This window comes from Podarcis filfolensis (genome assembly GCF_964270895.1).
Source record: "Podarcis filfolensis genome assembly, chromosome: 5".
NCBI lineage: Eukaryota > Metazoa > Chordata > Lepidosauria > Squamata > Lacertidae > Podarcis > Podarcis filfolensis.
Window position 1 is genome coordinate 73369415 of NC_139608.1, and position 21091 is coordinate 73390505.

The 21091-nt window shown below is 42.0% G+C and overlaps 1 protein-coding gene and 1 long non-coding RNA gene across 11 annotated transcripts in view; one reads left to right on the forward strand and one right to left on the reverse strand.

Annotated features, from left to right (window-relative positions):
- ANK3 (ankyrin 3) overlaps positions 1–21091 on the forward strand; it is a 336323-nt gene that overhangs the window by 53409 nt on the left and 261823 nt on the right. The window lies entirely within an intron of this gene.
- Positions 10574–18647, reverse strand: LOC310763111. The gene is made up of 2 exons (XR_014548492.1): positions 18396–18647; positions 10574–11528 (listed from the first exon to the last, which is right to left on the reverse strand). It is a non-coding gene; the product is annotated as an uncharacterized lncRNA (long non-coding RNA).

A 21091-nucleotide genomic window follows, 5' to 3' on the forward strand; every position in this document is an offset into this window, starting at 1 on the left:
TTGTATCAACCTTATTTTCAACAAGTTATCCCGAATAAACCAGCAAAAACAGCAGAAACAATGTTCTCTTTTTCCAGCTGACAACTAGCTGACTAGCAGCTCACTTGACAGCTGTCAAAATCTTCCATGCAACAGGCTTTCTCATCGGACGTTCCCGGGTCTAGGGGGGGGGTGTAGTTTCAGCTCCCAAAATTCTTTTTATCCTCCAGAATATCCTCTTGTAATGTCCAAACCGTGAGGTCAGGATCTTTAGTTAAAAAAAAGCAAGAAACAGGTTCTCTCGACCTTAGCTGCCCAGTCCTTTGCTTTAAGTTGTTTACAAAGAGGGGGGGGTGGACTTCCTTTTTAGCCCCTTCCCGCTCGTTCCAAATCCAAGATAAGAAATTTTTTAAAGTTCCAATCTCCGTATTACTCACGGGTTGATGTTTTAGGATCCAATCACTCTTAGAAGAAGTTGGCGCTCTCTGTCAATGGCTTGCGGCTTCACTCCGTAGACGAGGGAGTACTCTCAGCACCACGCCTTACCCTGCCTCCGTTCCGAAGCCTTTAAAAAGGCTCCGTCGCGGATTGGGGGGGCGCAAATGGTGCCCGCCGAGTCTCTGTGTTCACAGGCATCCGCGCCTGTGATTTTAAGGGTCCCCGCTTCGCCGCAGCGGCCAGACCCAGACACTACGGAGCCGATTCCCTCCGGAGCTCGGAGGGAATCCGCCATTAAACAGTGGCACCAACCCGGAAGTCACCAGAGTGCCATCTTTGCCATCCCAGGACCTCCAGCAGGATTAGTACCACAATACCCCTTTCTTTCTTTCCTGCAGAAAAGAATAAAGGTGTTCACATGTAATGTTCAATGAGTGTACGGTCTGTGTACCTATGTATGTACAATAGTTGAGCTGTCCAAATAAATGAGTGCACACAATTTCACACAAACACTTGTACATGTGTATACAGAGCTTGTACCTGTGTTTGGTGTAACCTATGAACAAGCCTGTTGACTCCTGGATTCCCAGATGCTGGTCAACACATTTTGAGAGGAAGAGGTTCCAGCTTCCTTCTCCCTGTGACATGATTGGTGCTGAGAGGAGCTGAGCAATATAGACTTTCCAGTGTGACATCACTGATAGCTGCAGTTGTGCACTTATGTCTTCCTTGGCTGCTTCACATATTTTCGTTTTCATCAGCCAAATGGAGGTAATCAGTATTTTAATGCATATCTGTAAACTCAGCTGAGACTACTGCTTGCCTGTCCAGGGCACTGATATCTGCCCTAAGATGGCATCCATATACAGTGGTACCTCAGTTTACGAACTTAATCCGTTCCGGAAGTCCGTTCTTAAACCGAAAATGTTCTTAAACCGAGGCGTGCTTTCCCTAATGAGGCCTCCTACCGCTGGTGCCCTTCCACAGTTCGGATTCTGTTCTTAGACAGAGGTAAATTTTGCAAACCGGGACACTACTTCTGGTTTTGCGGAGTTCGTAAACTGAATCATTCGCGAACAGGACTGTTCTTAAACCGAGGTACCACTGTACTGTACTTTGTGTGAGTTTGAAAATGCTATATAAATTGCATTAGAAACAGAAAATTGTGGGCTCTTGGTGTATTGTAAATGATTATGGGTTGCAGTTGTCTCCATAATGAATCAGGAGTATTTCTTACGACTGTGGGTGCAACTAGACCAGACGGTAGGGCATCTGTGATTAGGAAGTTGCCTTACAGCAAGTTGCATCACTGGTCAGTCTAGGTTTTCAGACTAGGATCTTCCCAGCTTTGCATTGAGATGCCAGGGATTGAACCGAGGGCCTCCTACATGCACGTAGTTCTCTGCCACTGAGATATAGAATCAGTTGGAAGGGACACTGCGGGTAATCTAGTCCAACCCCCTGCAGTGCAGGAATCTCAGCTAAAGCATCCATGACAGATGGCCATACAACCTCTGCTTACAAACCTTCAAGGAAGGAGAGTCCATCACCTTCCGAGTGAGTCCATTCCACTGTCAAACAGCTCTTGTTGCCAGAAAGTTCTTCCTGATGTTTAGTTGAAATCTCCTTTCTTGTAACTTGAATCCATTAGTTCAGGTCCTAGCATCCAAAGCAGGAGAAAGTAAGCTTGCTCCATCTTCCCTGTGACAGCCTTCTAGTTATTTGAAGATGGCTGCCATACCTCCTCTCAGATATGGGCTTTCCCCTAAGTCAGGGTGCTGTGGTGCTGCAGAGAGAGGGTTTACCTTTTCCCATTGTGCTGTTCTGTGCTGAACCCCTACCCCCCCCCCATTGTAATTCATGTCGGTTTTTCCAACCAGGGCAACTAGCAGGTGGGGGTGTGGAGGTTGGATTTGGATGGGGAAAATGTGACTGTGATTGCTAAGACATTTCTCTTGTGCCCCAAACTTCCTGTATATACAGTGGTACCTCTGGTTACGAACTTAATTCGTTCCGGAGATCTGTTCTTAACCTGAAACTGTTCTTAACCTGAGGTACCACTTTAGCCAATGGGGACTCCCACTGGCACGTGATTTCTGTTCTCATCCTGAGGTAAAGTTCTTAACCCAAGGTACTACTTCTGGGTTAGCGGAATCTGTAACTCGAAGTGTTTGTAACCCGAGGTGTTTGTAACCTGAGGTACCACTGTATTGGATGTTCACTGTGTGCATTGAGTGCACATAGGTATCCCTCAGTAAAAAAATACACCATCATCCAATATGCCATTTATGCAAGCTCAGTGTGCATTTATGTAGTTCTCTCTGTAATTAATATTATTATTTAACTGTACTCCTGATGGGATTTTTTAACATCATCATGGGACCCCTTTTTTGTTAACTAATTCAGTGTTCAAAACATAGTAGCTAACCTTGTTTCCACCCTACAACAAGCCGTCTTGTATTTTAATCATAAGAGTCTTATTTTCAACATCCTTCTATATTTTGGACCATCAGTGCTGAACAAGCTTTTAACTGAAGTAATTAAATATGGTAATTATGCATTTTGGCCCGGCCCATAAAATGTCTAGATGTTTATAGAAATCTATGTTGCTGGATTCCAGCCCTCCCTCAGCATGTTCATCAGAAAGTTCCATGCATAAAATGGTTTGTTCAGAAATAAGCCCTTTAATCCATATTTTCTTAGGTTGCTAATTATAACTTACTTAAAATAGCTGTGTATTAGAATGGAAACCAACGTATTTGACACTTTATCTCATAGATGTACAATACAAGTTGCACTTTTAAAATGCTATTTCCATCTTTGCTTAAAACATGAAATGCCTGGGATATGAAAATAGTACTTTTGTGGTAATGTGTACAGTGAATAGCTCAGTTACTGCTTCTCGGATGTAGCTAAATAATGTATATTTGTTTAAAATAGCTGGAGTAGATTGTATGATTTTTCTGTTTATTCCTGCTGGGCTGTGTGTGTGTGTGTGTGTGTGTGGTTATAAACAGATATACTGAGTGAACTGAGATATAAAATAAAATGTAATAATTGACAAAACAGAAACTGCCATTTCGCTGTCCATTTATTTGCTGAGTGCTTAATGGGAAAGATCCAGTTCCTAATTTATTTTCATTCTTTGTAACTGATGTGTCCCGGCTGACCCCTTGCATTTCAGTCAGTGTGAAGAGTGTTGTGATAGCTTCATGACACAGAAGTAATCTCTAATACTCCCCACCCTCTTTTTTTTTTTACGGGTTTCCTTCCACTGTTTTTTCCTTCTTTAATTTACAATAAAACACACCATCCTGCTAGAGCTGATGCTTAGATCTGAGAAAGGGGCTGGAATGGATCTCATCCCCCTTTCCCAGAAATCCCACTGGGGCAGAATGTGTGCTTGTTTCACGAGTCGAGAGCAGTGGGTGGGGCAGGACTGGGTGGGTGGGGAGCAAGAAGCGAGTAGAAAGCCGAAATGTGTGCGGTGGGGTTTACTGCTGCTATTTGTGGCTTCCTGTGAGCAGGCAGTTGCCTAGGAGATTGCTGGCACAATCCCAGCATCTACTTGCACCATGTTAGACTCTGAAGAGAAGGCTGCAACAGATCTAGTGACAATCATTATAAGCTTCCTGAGAAAACACCCCGAGGGCTTTAAAAAGGTTTATATTTCCACCACCTGTTTCATTGTAACATCTGCTGTTCAATAAACAGAACCGGATATATATATATATATATATATATATATATATATATATATCCCAATAAATGTGTCTTTCCTTATTTTGTTTTCCTAGGGTTAGGCCAGTCTGGATCCAGCAGGGTTATTTATTCCCTTCTCAGCAACCTTGCAATCCTCCTTTGAGTCAAAGCTAATTAGCCATGATCGTAAAGAGCTTAGTGAACTGTGGTGATTAACCAGCTCAAACCTTTTTCTTCCCCCTCCCTCCTTCTTTTGTAGGTAAGTGAATGTGGCATTGGCCACCCCTGACTTCACTTAATCGCTTTCTTATTGCTGATGCCCAGTTATGGAATAAAAACAATAAGTCACTAGGGAAAGCTTGACATGCAGGTATTGTGGATACACCTGGAGTATATATATTCTGAGGAAGATGGTAAGTGCCTGTTTTCCGTCTTGGCCTTACTTAGCCCATGACCTCTTCTGAGGGTCTGAATTTGTTGTTGACACCTATCAACGCCCTCCTGGTAATGAGCTCTGTTTCTCTCTGCTGAAAGGGAGGTAAAAATGAGAACCGCTTTGCTAGATGGCTAGCTATTGATTTTTCTACAGATCCTTCCCAGATTGCAAGGTTTCACTGGCCAGGAACCCACTGATAGGTGTCAGCATTTTGCTTCAAATTTCAGTAATTTATTTTAGAAACAAGTTCGAAAAGTCCTAAGCGAAGTCTTATTAAGAAAGTATTTTGAAACTTAGGAGTGGGGGAAACTATGCGAGAAGAGCTCAAAACTAGGCCTTGGTCAAAACGAGATAATTTTCAGTTTAGTGATTGGACGTGGCTAGCATTGCTGTTAAATACAAAAGAAAGTGAATTGTGGTACTTTCCTCTTTTTCTGACTACATGGCTCAGTGAAGTTTAACCAAGTTTTTTTTTTAAGCTTTATGTTTAAAATTGCATCATAGAAACTGACTTGTTTCCTGTATTTATCCAGTACATAAATATGAATTAAACACTCTGGCTTTATAAAACTGCTACCCCTAAGTAATTATAGGCACCAGTATCTATATATTCTATGTTTACTCTTTATAATAACATCACACACCTAATGTACTATGTGTGAACTTTTACCATTTTATTCTTCTTGGAGACAGCATTAACCTATGTGTTTGATAGCTATTTAAATTTATCCATATAGGCTGTTCAACTATCTGAATTTGGTCTTGCATGCGCTGTTAATGTATTTTCCTCCAGCGATTTGACAACATCTTTTCTTTACTTCTCTTCTCAGTGGTAGTTAGAATGTTTTCCCCGAAACCAAAATTAGCATTAAGATTCATGTAAATCTCAGTGGTTTCACCAGAACTTTAAAAGTAACTTTAGAATGGTTTCATGTATGCCAGGATTCATATTAATTTCACTTCCAAGGCAAAAGCTAGTGAACAGTCTTCAGAAGTGAACTTGACCTGAAGCAGATACATAATAAGCATTTAACAGCGAAGCTAACATCAGCCTTAAAATTCATGTCAATTTAAAATAGTGTTTGGAGTAGCCCTTCAGGTTTCTCAGACTGGGGAACTTGACCCTGACAGTCATGGATGATGGTGATGATGATGATGATGAACTGTGCAAAATGAGGGAATAATACAATTTAATCTGACATAAGTGGAAGTCTTGCAGCCTTGTAGTTTGAGAGTAGTAAGATCTGAGCTTCTAAACTGCGGCTAAAAAGTGAAGAGCTGATTTATACAGTAGTATTTCTGACTATATCTTATAAAACGAATACTGTTTTCTGGTTCTTGCAATATAAAGTCACCCGAGAGGTTGTATTGTCAGAAACATTGCTCTAGTTAACGCATCACAGCACATTTTCTGATGATGCAGTTTTTGGCTTGAAGAGAGCCAAGGTGTCTTGTCTGACCACAATGAAAGGAAAACATGATTTATGTTCACCTGCAATACTTCCATGGCTTATCTTTCAGCTGAGTGCGAGCCTCAGTGTATCTGGAGAAATGTTTCAGAAATTTTGATACTAACCTGTTCATAATGTTGCCAATTTGTAGTATAGCTCAAAACATTTTTTAAAGGTACAACTTAATATGAAAACAATATCGTTTCCCAAGGATGCTCCGTGACAAGTTTGACTCTAAGGCTTTTGATCAAGAGTTAGTTTGTGGAAGTTAATTGATATGATATATTTGAAAAAAGAAAATATTGATTAGGGTCTTAAAATGTGCCCATGGGCTTGGGCATGCCCAGCGAGCCCCCCCCCCCATTTTTCCCTTGCTCAGCTGAGCTCCAAAGGATCTTTGGCAATGACTCTCAGTTTCATAAATAGTTTGCATTGTGACATGTTGAAGGGTCTGCTATTCAAGAAAGCACCCCACTTTCCCTTGTGTGTATGGAAGTAGTGTCCTGGTCATCACTGATATGATGTCTATAGTTAGGAAGAGAGTCATTCAGTTTTCCTCCTCCAATATATATATTCATCCATGTCATTTCATGATGAAGAAACCTAGGAATGAAATTAGAGTCTAAGTGGACTTAAACTGTTTGCTGCACCATAAACACAGTTTTCTCTCTCTAAATAAGGTGTTGGGAAACTTGTAGTCCTCTAGATGTTGTTGGACTAAAGCTCTCTGGATATTGGCCATGCTGGCTAGGACTACTGGGAGATGGGACACTCCCCAACTCTGCTCTGAACTATGTGCAGCTTTAAACCTGCACCCATTTCCTTTCTCATTACAGTGTCAAGAAGTGCTTGCTTGATGGCAGCCTTTGGCTTCATTCTGATTTCTATTTTCATTTTGCACTTTAGGGCTTAAGCTGTGGCTTTGGTCTGAAATAATGCCATATTTGGAGGGATTTTGGGAATAATTGTTCTGTCTTCCTGACAGCAGAACTACAGCCATTGTAGCATTTCATTTGCAATGGGGAAACCACCGCTATCAAAGCACGCATGCAAGCATTTCCCTCCTCATCCATTCTTCTCATCCATTCATAGTGATGGCTGGTTTGGAATGTCTGCTCAGGTTTTTGCTGAGGGTTTGTCCAGAGTGGATGTGGGCATCGCTGGCTCCCAGGAACTTCATCTGCATCCTTGTGGTAGAGATAGTCCCAGATCATAGGATCGTACAGTTGGCAAAGATCCCAGGGGTCAACTATTCCAATCCCCTGCAATGCAGGAACCACTGTTGATTTTGGCAAATCCAGTTTCTTAGATTGAGCTGTTTTTTTTATCAGCTTGGTTTTCATTTGGAGGGAGGAAAATATGGCCAATTAGCTATATCAGTTTGAGAGAATTAACACATTATTTCAAATACATCAATAAACTCTGGACGTTAACATGGCTGGTGACTTTAACAAACCTAAGTATATTCAAGGTTTGGGAGGCAATCCTTTTGCATAGGTTTTCAGAATTTGCATAGGTTTTCAGAATTCTTTTCCAACCCATGCTGTGAAATTATTTATCTCCCACTACTCTAATGTAACTTTGCTCTTTTTTAAAAAAATGTAGAGGTACTCTTGTAGTACCTTTGTAGTACCTTTTGAAATCCCGCCCCCATACACACACCAGATGACCCTTTTAATTTTCTAAATTAGTCTGTGGATGATCGAAACAGCCCACACAATGTTCTATCAGGAATTGTGCAGGAATTCCTTTGTGACAGTCACCCACGCTTCTCCTTTCCATGTACATATTGTCATGAAATGCTCACTTTGGGGTTGGTTGCCAAAATTAGGCACCCAGTTCTTAACTTGGTGCAGATCTCCCTTTACTGTCAATGAATATGTTTATTCCACCTTGAATGTCTGTGCACGTGGTGTATGGCTAATTCTGCACCTAGTTATTTGTAATTGCATCAGGAGTTCATTGGGACTAAGGGTGCTTCCATATGGGTGTTTATTGTGGGCAAGCGATCCTCATGCACATAAGTTTGGGTTGTAGGGTTTTGTTTTTGCAGTGTCCACATGACATCATCCATCAAAACTGTTGCCAGTATCCCCCCCCCCACCTCCCTTAATTTAATCCGGGTTTATCCTTTCTTGGGGAAATCTCCTCCTCTAAAAAAAATAAATCAATAATCAACAACCATTTTGCAGAATCTGGAAGCTGCCTGCAATGAGCATTCAAATGAATTGGGGAGCACAATTATGAACGAAGTGTTGACAACGAGTCAATATAAAAGCTATGCATTAAAAAAGAATAACACCATGGCAGAAAGGCATCACATTTTCAAACTGGAAAATAGTTTTAATGCAAACTCCAGTCTGGAGCTTTGATCCTAGAACTTCCATAACTTAGAAGATAGCAGTGGAGTGGGGAAAAAAATACATTGCCTCAAAAGTGCCAGGGAAGAACATGTAGCTTGTGTGCCCTAGACACTTCTGGCATCCAACTGAGCACAGGACTATAGCCACAGTGCCTGCTTTTCTAGAAGGGCACTTTCCTGCTTGCTAGCAGCATCCACCAAAGCAACATCGGACTGCAGCCAAATATTTGGCTGGTTGTGTAAAATCAATGAAGAGACCAAAGCTTAGCTTGCCTTTGAAGTTCATAGCCACTCTCCTGTCTCATTTTTCTCCCAACTTCACATCCCTTCCTCTGGCCTTCTCTTCACCTCATCTCTTTGGACTTCACCCAATGCTTTGATGCTTCCAACAATCCTGCTTCCATTAGTTTGCTACCTGCTGAAGCTCTGCCCTGCATAATAGACCCTGCCCTGCTTCTTATTTGCAATGGTGCCGTCAGGGTAGGACCTGAGGGCAGAAATCTGAGAGTCCACATGGCAGAATGAGCAGGATGGCCTCCAAATGCAGCTAGGCTGACTTATCCTGCATATCAAGGGAAGAAATATACAGTACATTTCCTTCTAAGGAGATCCTCCCTGCTGCCACAAAAGACCATTAAGTGCAGAGTTCAGCATTACCTAAGTACACCACTGCTTGTTTCCCCTTCTTGCCTAGTCCCCTTTGCCTGCTCTCCCGCCTCCAGGATCTTTGCCACTCAGTGATAGCAAGCTTTTACCTGCCCTTCTCCCAATCCCTGCCAGAGCGTTCACAGCTACAAAAACAGAAGGGCTTGGGCGGATGTCAAAGAGAGAGAGAGAAATGGCATTTTCTTTACTTCCCTCTCCTTTTGCACAATTTGCTTTTCTCCGTAGAATGGAAGTTGTAGGGTCAAGCTCTCGCAACTTGGCACACATTCAAAACAGCTTTCCAGTTTGGAAATTCACCGCTCTTTGTGCCTCACCAGGGCTTTTTAATTAGCATGCCTTTCATGCTAATGCATTATAACACTTCTATCATCTTACTTGATTTCCCCCCTTCATTATAGTGCATTTGCAAGGAATTCATTTAATTAGCTTAATTGTAGGCTGCAACAATTTGTCTCCCACTTCCTTCTGCAAGGAGGTTCCCTATTTCATACCCTTAACAACTCCCCCCCCCCCCCCCGCAACAAGAATGAAGTCTGGTAATGTGGCTTGTTCGTTTTCTAAAGTTGCCAAAATTAAAGTTGGAGACCTTTACAGTTTAACATGTACACTTATGCGGAAATTCGAGTACATTATCAGCATAGCTTTTAGCAGTGGATCTTATATTGGTGAAAAACATAAGAAGGAGAAGGAGCCTGTTAAGGAATGCAGTTAATGGGTTAATTCTCCATGAGTCAGCAGAGATAACTCATCCCCCATAATGCACTTGCAGGCATCTTGTGACACTCTTATCTGGGCAGATTTGGAAAGCAACTTTGTGTATAAAAGGGCTCAGGTTACAGAATACTGTGTGGATCGTGAATTGTTGAAGACTTTCTGTCGGAACAGGGATACATGTGAAGAATTTTGTGAAGAGATTGTCTGAGGAAGAAGTTGGAACTTAAATCAGGACTTGGCTGTGGCCTTTAACACAGCAAGGACTTTGAAGCAAAGAGCCTTCTCTGGGCTCAGAGAGAGAAGACTATTGTAACATCTGCAAATAGTGTGTATATGTATGTTGGTGTTGGCCTAGTACAGACAACTCCGCTAAATGGCTGTTTTCTGTGGTAAGCTTAATCGCGTCAACTGAGCTTCTGCAGCATATACACCCAACAACCCCAACAAGATCCCTCCTGGAGCAGACCAAAAGTCTATCCAAACCAGCATCCTGTTCTCAGGGTGGCCAAGCAGATGCCAATTAGAAGCCTCCAGGCAGGACTTGAATGAGTGAAGCAGTGTTCTCCCCACTTGCAATTCCCAGAAAGAGCTATTCTCTGGCAGTAGAGGTAGCACACACAAATAAGTGTTATGGCTAGTTACCATTGATAGCCTTGTCTCCCATTAATTTGTCTTTTTAAATCATCCAAATCAGGGGCCATTGGTACACCTTATGGGAGCAGGTCCTACAGTTTAACTATGAGCTGTGTGGAGTACTTCCTTATGTTGTAAGCCAAAAATGGCTTATCTTCTGAGTTTACTCCAATAAAACTCAGAGATGAGGAGTTAGGAGTCCATTGTTGTTTATTGCTAGGCAGTAGGTTACAGTTTCAAATTGTTTCGCAAAACTGCAACCACACCCAGGGGTCCAGGCAGTGGTATTTATAACATTTCAAACAAAGGATTTCAATTTTCACCGATCATGTACATCATTACCTCATTTCATGTTTAATACACATGCGCAATAAGCATTGCTAACTAAGCTTTGATTCTCACTGTGATCTGTTACATTGTGTTAGTATGCATGTTGGGAACCTGTGTTACGCGTAGCCATTTGCACCATGGATCAACTTATGTTCTAGTTTATGAGCTTTATCTTTGGGATTCACATATTAGCTGTACTTCTGCCCCAGTGGGGGTGGCAACTTGCAAAATCGTCAGTTTCATAAAGCAACAGGTTACCATAACTTCTGTATTAGAAGCACACTCAAGAATTTATAGGGGTTCACATTATCACATTCATTATGGCCCTTTGGACCACCACCACATTCCCCCCTTTCAAGCTAAAAGGTGAGAGATTACTCGCACTGTTCAGCTTGACCCTTAGGTAACTCATTCAGCTAGACCCTCAGGTAACTCACTTTGACCCTCCTGAGGCAGTTGGTGGTATTGCAAAAGTAACTGCTTTGGGGCTATGTTTTTGGGCTATATTGGAAAGGATTTATATACAGATTGTCACCTAAGTTTGGTACAGGGTTGGCACCATTCCATTTAGCCAATAAGACCAGCGCCAGTCCCTCTACTAACATCCAAAAATGTATATAATTGCCATTGCCCTATTTGAATGCGGACGCTAATAATAAGGGAGTGTTTTTAGATTTGGAGGTTAAGGTTGAAGAATCCTCAAGCTTCCCCTTCTGCGTAGAGCAAACCAGCTTCCAGAGTGTGGTTGCAGCAGAGGGCCGTTGTCTCATTGTCTGTGGCCAGGCTCTGTTACTAGGTAGAGCCTGACGCAGGGGTCCTGTTGGTACAAAGTCAATTCTAAGTCAGAGTCTTGGTCCTAAGCACATGTCCTGGTGCCTACAGACCAAACAACCAAACCACATTAATGTATTGCTCCAGTTGGTAAAAATGCTAGGGGACCATGTTCTTGAGCATGTTCACCCCAGTGCCCACCCCCAGCCTCCAATAGCAGATCCTTTTTTCCCTTTTTCTTTTTGTCTCAGATTGAGAGGTAACTGTTCATATAAGAAAAGCCCAGCAGCAGCTGCTTGCAAAATAGGATGGCTTACAGCATACTTGGCATTGTGCCATATTCTGATGAACCTTGATACATATGCCATAAAACACAAAAAATATTGCATTATTAAATAGGTAATTGGAGCCATTATCTCTTAGGTGCTGTCAGTCAGTGGCTAGTGGCAAACCATTAGTTCTAGAAATTACAGTGTTTTGATATACGCCCATGGAATTTTCTAGGCAAATATCTTAGAGAAGCCCTTTGTCTTGTTTATTTTTTACTACAGATTACTGTGCTGAGCAGCATAAACAACTGCAGGCACCTCCATCTTTCCCTTCTAGTTACTCAGAATGCATTGCCGCTATGTGCAATCATTAGAACCCGTGGTTGACAAGAATGGAAGAAACAGATAGCTTCATTTTCTGCACAAAAGCAAAGATAAAAAACCAGTTCAAGCCTGGACTTTTTACTGTCACGAGTCTTTTTCTTTTATTATCACGGTGACCGGGTAAGGCACACTCAGTTCAAGCCTTCAGAGATCTATCTGCTTTACAGCCAGACAGAGAAGCTCTTGACATTTTTTCCTCTCTTTCACTGCCAGGAGCAAAACATGGCATTTACCCCAAGAGTTCTCAAACCATTATATTTAGCCCTTCCTATTGCAATAAAAGCATTTGGGGTTCCTGGCAAATAAGAGAAAACAATTATGAACAGGTTGTTGTCTGGCCCTAGGGATGTGCATATCACATGCACATGCACATACACAGAAGGATGGATGCTAGGGAGGAACTCATGTGAGGAACTCTGCTTTACTTAATGGCTTGCAGAGAAAAACCCCAGCATTCTAGCTTGGACACTCCACCCTCTGGCATTGCCATGATTAGGAAGAGCAGTGAGATGTCTGGCCTTTTGTCCCAATTGTAAGGCACTGGGGTTGGGGAGTAAAACACTCCCCGCTCCCAGCAACTGAGGAGGGGTGGGTTACATTGTAGGAGTATTTTATTTGGTCCCTATAATGGGCTGTCATAACCATTGTGCTCTTGCTGAGAGAAGCCTGTGTGACCCTTCAAGCCAGGCTAAGGGGGAAGGGATGTCCTGAGACCGTGTCCTTAATTTAGACTACCATAAATAACTCTTGTGCAAAGCCCTGACCCTTGGAGGCTTGAAAAACACACCTTAATCGTTTGTAGTCAGGCTGTGAATGAGTTGAGTTGCAATGCGATTTTGCATCCATGTTTCTAACGCCTCCCAGCTACTCCACTTTTGCGCATGTATAATTTTGGTGCTGCTTCTAATACCCTTTCCCTCTCCACCTCTTCATGAGCTGGTGGTGGGGAACGAGCTTCTTAACGAAACTTAGCTGTACCTCTGTTGAAACACCTGGTACACATTTGTGTTTGGAGGTTTCATCCATCATACAGGCAGGTCACTGCCCCCTGCTGTGCAGTCTCTTATTCCTCCCCCTCCTCTGTGCACAATGGTGATGCAAATACCCAGAATGCCTGTCATTAAACTTTTAGGGCTCCCTGCCCAGAACAATATATGTGCACGTCTCCATGACTGGTTAAGTCAAGGAAATTCCTCAATGCCGCCAACGTCTTCTCAAAGCCCTTCCTGACCCTTTTCTCCTCCTACATGTCCCTGAGCTACAGGGGTCATTGGCTGGTCTACCTGTCTCTTTCTAGCAGAGTGAGTGGCGTTAAGACACGTTCTGTGTGGTATCACAGGACAAACTGCTTCTGGCCACAGTTCTCAAATAACTTCAGTAGGAACCGTTTCAGCGTGGAACTGAATGCTTAAAAGCAGCATGGCCCTTCTATGGAAAACGGCAGCTCTGGACCAAATCAAACCCCCTCTGTGGTTTTGTAAAATCTGGCAGAATTTAACCTGTGACCTGTAGTCATTAAATAGTGTGGCAGCTGACAAAATGTGGAGAAAGTTGAGACACCCAGATCCTGCATTGTTTGTATAATATATTATGGAGAAGGAGGATGGAACTCAATAGGGAAATGCCATTTTCAACAGCAGCCTTGCATTTCTTGTGGCATGTAGTTCTTTCCTTGGAATAACCAGTTTGGGGAGTTCCATCATATATCTTTATTCTTGTCAACAATCACTGAGACTTGGGCATCTTTTGTGATCATTTCCCTTTAACCCTCCACTATTAATATAGTGGCATTTTGTAGGGCTGTTGTGAGAATAAAAGTGGAGGGCAGACAGTGTGTAGGAATAGTAGACAACAACCTAAGCACTTTTTGCAGAGTGCTTTATATGACAGTGCGTTATGTGCATTCTTATTTAGAATTGCTCCTGTTTTTCACAGTCCATCTACTGTGAAATGCCCGACAAAAAATAGCATGAACTCCAGTCACCTACTCAGTGTACCAATTAATGTGATGGACTCACATCATTACACACCCCTGTATCATTGTTAAAGTTAAGCTAGAAAGGCTCTAACTTTGAATTTGTTCTTCATTTCCCCCCTTTTGTAAACTGACTGAAGTTTTCATTTTGGATTAAAACATCATTTCCTGCAGCATGTGCATTAAGTAATGATTCAGTAGAAGCAGATAATTTTGGAGTAAAATCGTGTGGCTTTGCCCAATTTTGGCCAACACTGCTGTAGCATAGAAAAATGGTCTACAAATAGGTAAGATTTAAATAGACTGAGTTCCCCACAATCCTTCGCGTTTATGAAATAAGATGCATTTTCTTTTTTCTTTATTTTATGCCCCACTCCTCCTTTTGAGCATCTTGGTTTAATTTGGAGAGTGGTTATGGGGTTTGCAAATGAATTTGACACACATAAAACTTGACAAGCAAAAAAAAAGCAGGGGGTGACCCTTTGCTTTCTGTGGTATCTAAATCTATCCAAAGTAACATCCTATCTCACCGCCAAGTGCTGCCATCTCTGATTAACTCTTCTTTGGTTGTGCATTTGGGTAACCTCACTGTGTAGCTGAATCAATAACAGCAATTCAATCTGCTGATGCCATATTCTCCAGACTATAAAAATTTCCCCTTGAGAGTGCACTGGCCAAGCTAAACCCCTGGGGAGAGGTAAAGTAGCTCCTGAAGGTGACCTAACCCTGATCTTTCCTCATTTAAGTCCATGTATATATTTACCACACACCCTTTAAAGGGTGGAGTCAATTGGATTTTTCCCCATTTTGCTTAATCGTAGTTCAGTGATGGAGCACGTGTTTTGCATGTAGAAGTTCTCAAGTTCTCGAGTTTCAATCCTTGGCATTTCCAGTTAGCAAATGCTCAGGGAAGAGGGATCTGAGTAATCCTCTGTTCGAGCCCTTGGAGAGCCACTGGCACCTGGAGTAGTCAGTTTTTAGTTAGATGGACTGGTATGAGACTCAACCATGTGGACGCAGGCTTTAGAGTCAAACTTGGGTTTCCCAAACTTCGATCATCAGTTGTTTTTGGACTACAACTCCCACCATCCCTGACTGCTGGTCCTTGTAACAGCTGGTGACCCAATTTGGGAAACCCTGCTTTAGACTATGGATTGGCCAATTAGATAAACAAATCACCCAGCACACAGCATTCCTGTCCAAGAGCCACAGTTTCTCTTCTACTAGTTTCTAATCTTCAGTGTTTTCGGACTCTGCTGATACTGGTGCATAGGATGATTTGAGGGGAGGGTATTTCTATACAGCTTGAAAAGCATACAGATGTATAACCCAGGGTGGGGTGGGAAACACTGTATTGACAGTACTTGAGAGTCCTAGGCTATGCAGGCTTACTCAGGATCAAGTCTAATTTGGTTCAACTGGACTTTCATGTAGGCGTGTATTTGGATTACAAGCTTGCTCATAACCAGAAATCGTCAACAAACTGAATTTGTGCCAGCTGATGTATTGTCACTTGTTGCACTTCTGATAATCTGGCTTTGGATGAGTGTTGCACATGGTGCTTTTTTAAAAAAAAATATGAAACAGTTGTCTTTAAATGGCTTGGGCTTCTCATTTTAGGAAAAATAATAATTTGTGCTGTGGCAACGATCGCACCTTGTGTTATGTGTTGTTGTTGTCTTTAAAACTAAACATGGACACATATTTTTATTTAGCTATTTTTAAACCCTCTGTGTGACAAGAGAGTAATAAATGAAAATAAATCCAGAAGAGGAGTGTGTGTGTGTGTGCGCGCGCATGCTCATGTGCACAAAGGAAATCAGACATTTCTGAATTCATTCCCATTTCTGACATTGTTAGACAAAAATTACAGCTCTTATCTGTGCTGTGTAACCATGGCTACCATGTGATTACTTTCAGCAGAGAATTATGTACGAGTATAGGAGACAGTGGCCTTGTTTCAGCCTAGACCATATGCATTTGGCTGATAACTATGTTAATTGACTGCAATCCTTATCAAGGTTGCACATTGGGGTCTTTTAAATAGGCTGAGATTTAAATCTCTACGTCGTTTCCCATTCTTACATGGAACAAACATTGCTGCTTTTTGCTTAAATTGTACATTGTACATTATACAGTCAAATGAGACGTGTGTATACATGGACATGCGCCTTCCAATCAAGCACACCATTTCCCATATTTGTAAGAGCAGAAGTGTTTGTTGTCAGAAACACAGTGTTGCACTGGAAGAAGCAGCTGTGTGTCAATCCCACAGCCGTCCATAATGTGCAGCTCAACTTACTAGGTGTCACAGAACCACATATCGCTGCCACCCACTGTAGAACACAGAGCCAATAACTGGCTCATCTTCCATAACAAGGATCACCACAACTGGCAAACATGTTTGCAGGGAGGAAAGGGTTAAGGTCAGTGCCTGGTAGTGGCAGCAAGGAGCCATTCTGAGCAGCACTTCAACTGACTGGGTCCTATGAAATTGTGTGCATGTGCCAGCTTTGAAGCTCAGTGCTCTTCTTAATTATGCCTCCTTTGGAGTGGTCATTGTGATAGCAAAGGCTGGGAGTGCTGGCCGTTTGTTAGAACCAAAAGAGAAACTAAGACCTTTAATTTGTCAATTGGACAACATCCATAGAAGCCATTTTGAGCAAATGGCAAGAAGCCCAAGTATAAAGGATGTTGCACTGGGAGAGCTGAGAAGCCGTCTTCTGTAAATCTGACTCTGAAAGCCCGTATTTCATGAATCTGGATCATTAAATGCAGCCTAGTTGCATATGAGCATGACTATTTTGCTTTAGAGTTTTATTTTCATCTGTTTGTTGCGTATGTTATCTATCATCTATCATCTATCTCCGTTCCTCACCCTCAGTCATTTTTTTCCTGGCACTCTAAGACCCCACCAATTTTGGCAGCAGCAAAAGTGGGGGGAAGATAGACCCAATGATTTTTTTGGGGGGTGAACCTCAGCAGCCGGATGGGATGTAAATTGCCCCCCTTATAGTAGACTGAAACAATATGTAAATAAAACATTACATCTGCCAGCCAATTTGTTATTTCAAAGCAAATGCCAATAAAAAGAAAACATAAAGATCATTGGCAATTCTGTTTGATAAATGGTGTGTTTTGTTTCTCTCACAATGCTCAACTGTAAAAGTGGTTCAGATATTCAAAAATCATTTGTACCTGAGCATATTGGATTGTGGCAGTGCAGAAAAGAAAAACTGTGCAATTTAGTGTCTGTTCTGTGTAAAACTAACAAACACCACACATCAAAATTGTTGAACCTGAGGGAAGAAACAAAATAAATAAATAAATAAATAAATAAATAAATAGTTGAACCTGTTGGTCCAACCCGCACCTCAAGCCCCATATTCTACAGTTGGAGGGGGGATGTGCTAAGCATGCTTGAGGTGTTCTGCTTCTGTGGATTTCAATACAAACTGACCTGTACCTCTCAGTTTTGGCAAATAAAACACTGGGTTGAAAAAGAAAGAAAGAAATGAGATAAGGCAGCAGGGGACAGGATGAGAAAGTTGGTTCAGAACAGAAAAGTTAGAGAGACGTTTTAGAATGTGAAAAGGGGAAGTTGGCCATCTTAATGATATTTAAGAGGAAACGTTTCCGAGCACAATTCAAAGTGTTGGTGCTGACCTTTAAAGCCCTAAACGGCCTCGGCCCAGTATACCTGAAGGAGCGTCTCCACCTCCATTGTTCTGCCCGGAGACTGAGGTCCAGCGCCGAGGGCCTTCTGGTGGTTCCCTCGCTGCGAGAAGTCAAGTTACAGGGAACCAGGCAGAGGGCCTTCTCGGTAGTGGCACCCGCCCTGTGGAACGCCCTCCCACCAGATGTCAAAGAGAAACATAACTACCAAACTTTTAGAAGACATCTGAAGGCAGCCCTGTTTAGGGAAGCTTTTAATGTTTAATAGGTTATTGTGTTTTGGTGTTCTGTTTGGGGCCGCCCAGAGTGGCTGGGGAGGCCTAGGCAGATGGGCGGGGTATAAATAATAAATTATTCTTATTCTTATTCTTATTACTTCAGGAAAGCGAACAATTTGTAGGAGGGCAGAATTACACCAGGTAAAGAGAATATAAAGAAAATATAGAAAGCTGCAAGTCCAACTTTATAATTGGAAGAAGTATTTTGTGAATTGCCGAGTCAGAATTGGGGATTGGCATGGTTTGGCAGTGGCCCAGGGCTCAGAAGTGCTTCTTGCCACCCTCGCCACCTTCACTGCTGCTTGTTGCCATCACTCTGAACAGTCACTCACCTTGGCCCCCTCCTCCTTGTAAAATGTTTATCCAGAGGTAGTGGCACTTCTTATGGAAGCTGAGGCGACACTTAGCTCCATTCTGTGGTGGGTGGCAACATCCCCCAAGATGCAACTGTCTGATGTCATCACACATGGCATCTTGTGGACTCTACCCTTGCAGCCATCCACTGTAGAATGAACCAGCTTGGTTCCCCTAGTAACCATATATGTGTCACCACATATTCGCAGGAAAGAGAGGGTTCAGGGGAGTGCCAGGCAATGGCAGCAAACAGCCATGCTGCATGGTGACTCTGATGGGAGCAGCAGCACTTGGCAATGGACCAAGTTGGCAGAGGGCCTGCCAGTGGCACCAGGCCAAGGACCCACTAAAGACTGTCACTGGCCCTAATAGATTATATTTGTTGAATAGTAATCTCGATTTAAAGGCTGATTCAGCATTCCACACTAATAATAAAAGGGCCCAGAAGGAACAGTAGGCCCTGTGGCACATTAATACAATTTCAGAACGGCCATCAGACAACTCGATGATGAATGCTTGGGAAATGATTACAGAATTGCTCTATATGCAGATAATGTTCCCCACTGCCCAGACAGCCTGAGGCAAGTCTATTAATTAAATTAATGGAAATGTTGGAAGAGTACAGTAGTTGGTTATGAAGTTAACACAAGAAAGTTGGGCATAATCCAATATTATCAATAAAGAGAGGAAACAATATACAATAAAAAGTGAAAATACATTAAATACCCATATAACAACATTTCAGGAGATATACACAATTTGGTTAAATGTAACCATTTGGTTAAATATTTGATTAGATATGCTGCTATGCAGAATAGCAGAAAGTTTCTATGAAAGGTCTACATTAAAGATCTCATGGATGGAAAATTCTTCATGGTGGGAACAAACGTTTTGAACAAATGCTTGCTTTTTACTTCACAATGACAGTTAAGATCCCACAAGAAATCCAGGACATCATTAACTGTTTTTTCCAGAACAATATGATTCCTGGAATTAAATAATGAATTATGCAACAACAACAAAATACTAATGAAGTAAGGCTAGCTAGCAGTTCAAAATCAAATTAAATATTCATGGTGTTATATTGACTTCTGTCTGCATGTGGTGGGTAGCAAAGGCTGTTAAGTCATGCTGGGCTACTGAACAGAAGGCCCTATAGCAAAATAAGAGGGGCAGACAGAGGAGCAATGTCAAACTTAATTTAATACAAAATGCCAGATTAAGTAATATGAGATAAAGATAGCAATAATCAAGGTCCCACCAGAGTCTCCTTTGTGTATGTGGTTTTGTATCATCAAGCCTTTCTGATGGCTCAAACAGTTATTAATGTTGATGGGAAAGAGCAAATGCAATTAGAGTTTGTGATTTGCATTTGTTAATTCCCCCCCCGAACTTTTAACAAATTAAGCAATAATATACAAACCCTTTCTCTAGCCTCATTGCCGCCTCCCCAGGTAGCACATTTCCAATATTTACTAGTCAGGAATTTTGTGGCAAAAGTGTCAGTAATTTGCCTGTGCTTTGGAGGGCGGGAGAGAGATCTTGCCAACATGGAAAATCTGGTTTCTTTTTTAAATGATCATATCACAGGAACATTGGAAACTGCCTTCCACTGAGTCAGTTCATTGGTCTGTCTAGCTCAGTATTTGTTTACAACAGTGGTATGAAACTTGTGGTCCTTCAAATGCTGCTGCACTCCATCTTCCACCAACCCCCAGCAGGATGACTGGTGGTCTGGAATGATGTGAGTTAGAATCCAGCAACACCTGGCGAGCCACAAGTTGTCTACCTCTAGTCTACAGTTTGCAGTGACTGGCAGTGGCTCTATGGGGTTTTGGAACAGGGGTCTTTCCCAGCCTACTCAGAGATGCCGGAGATGAACCTGGGACCTTGTGCTCCAACTCTGAGCTACAGCTTTCCCATTTCTCGGTGTCTATGCAGCATAGTAATGATAAATCCCAAAGAAAATTAAGCAATTACTTGCAGATGGCGATATCTATTGGGTAAGGGAATTGTGTCGGGCAGATCTATCAATAAACGTTAGGGTTGCAGTTGAAATGTGGCAGGATTGTTTTAACCAAATCTTGTTCAAATTGCATTACATGCCAGCGAGAATTAAGGAAATTATATAGTGCAGCTTTCATGGAGATGTTAAAGATGTGATGCATATTAAACGGGGGTTTTGTATGTGTGTGTCATATTTGGTGTTAATGTAAAACCATGCGCACTTTTCTTGTTTGAGACATTGTGAATAGTTAAGATATTGTGGGTGATATACTTTGTCCTACACCGCAGGCTCTGTTTTTAAATGAGAAGTAGAAATAGAAGTAGGTAATTTATTAGTGCTTGCTGAAATGATACAGCAAAGTACCAGAAGTGTTCTTTTGAAAGAAAAAAAACAGTGTCTGTGGAAGAATGGTGTGGGAAGGTGTGGAATGTTATGATTATGTGTAAATTAACTTCCCTGTTTAAGGCAAGATCTGCCAGTGTTATTGCCAGGACTACATTTTTAAAGGCCTGGGGGAAAACACACTCATGTGAAAATGTGCACATGCAGTTATTGTCAGTATTGTTAAGTAAATAACATTTATGCATTACAGGCACAGTGGGGTTGTTTGTTGTATATTTGTACATTTAGATTGTTTTTATTACCTAAAGTGGGGTGGGGGGGTGA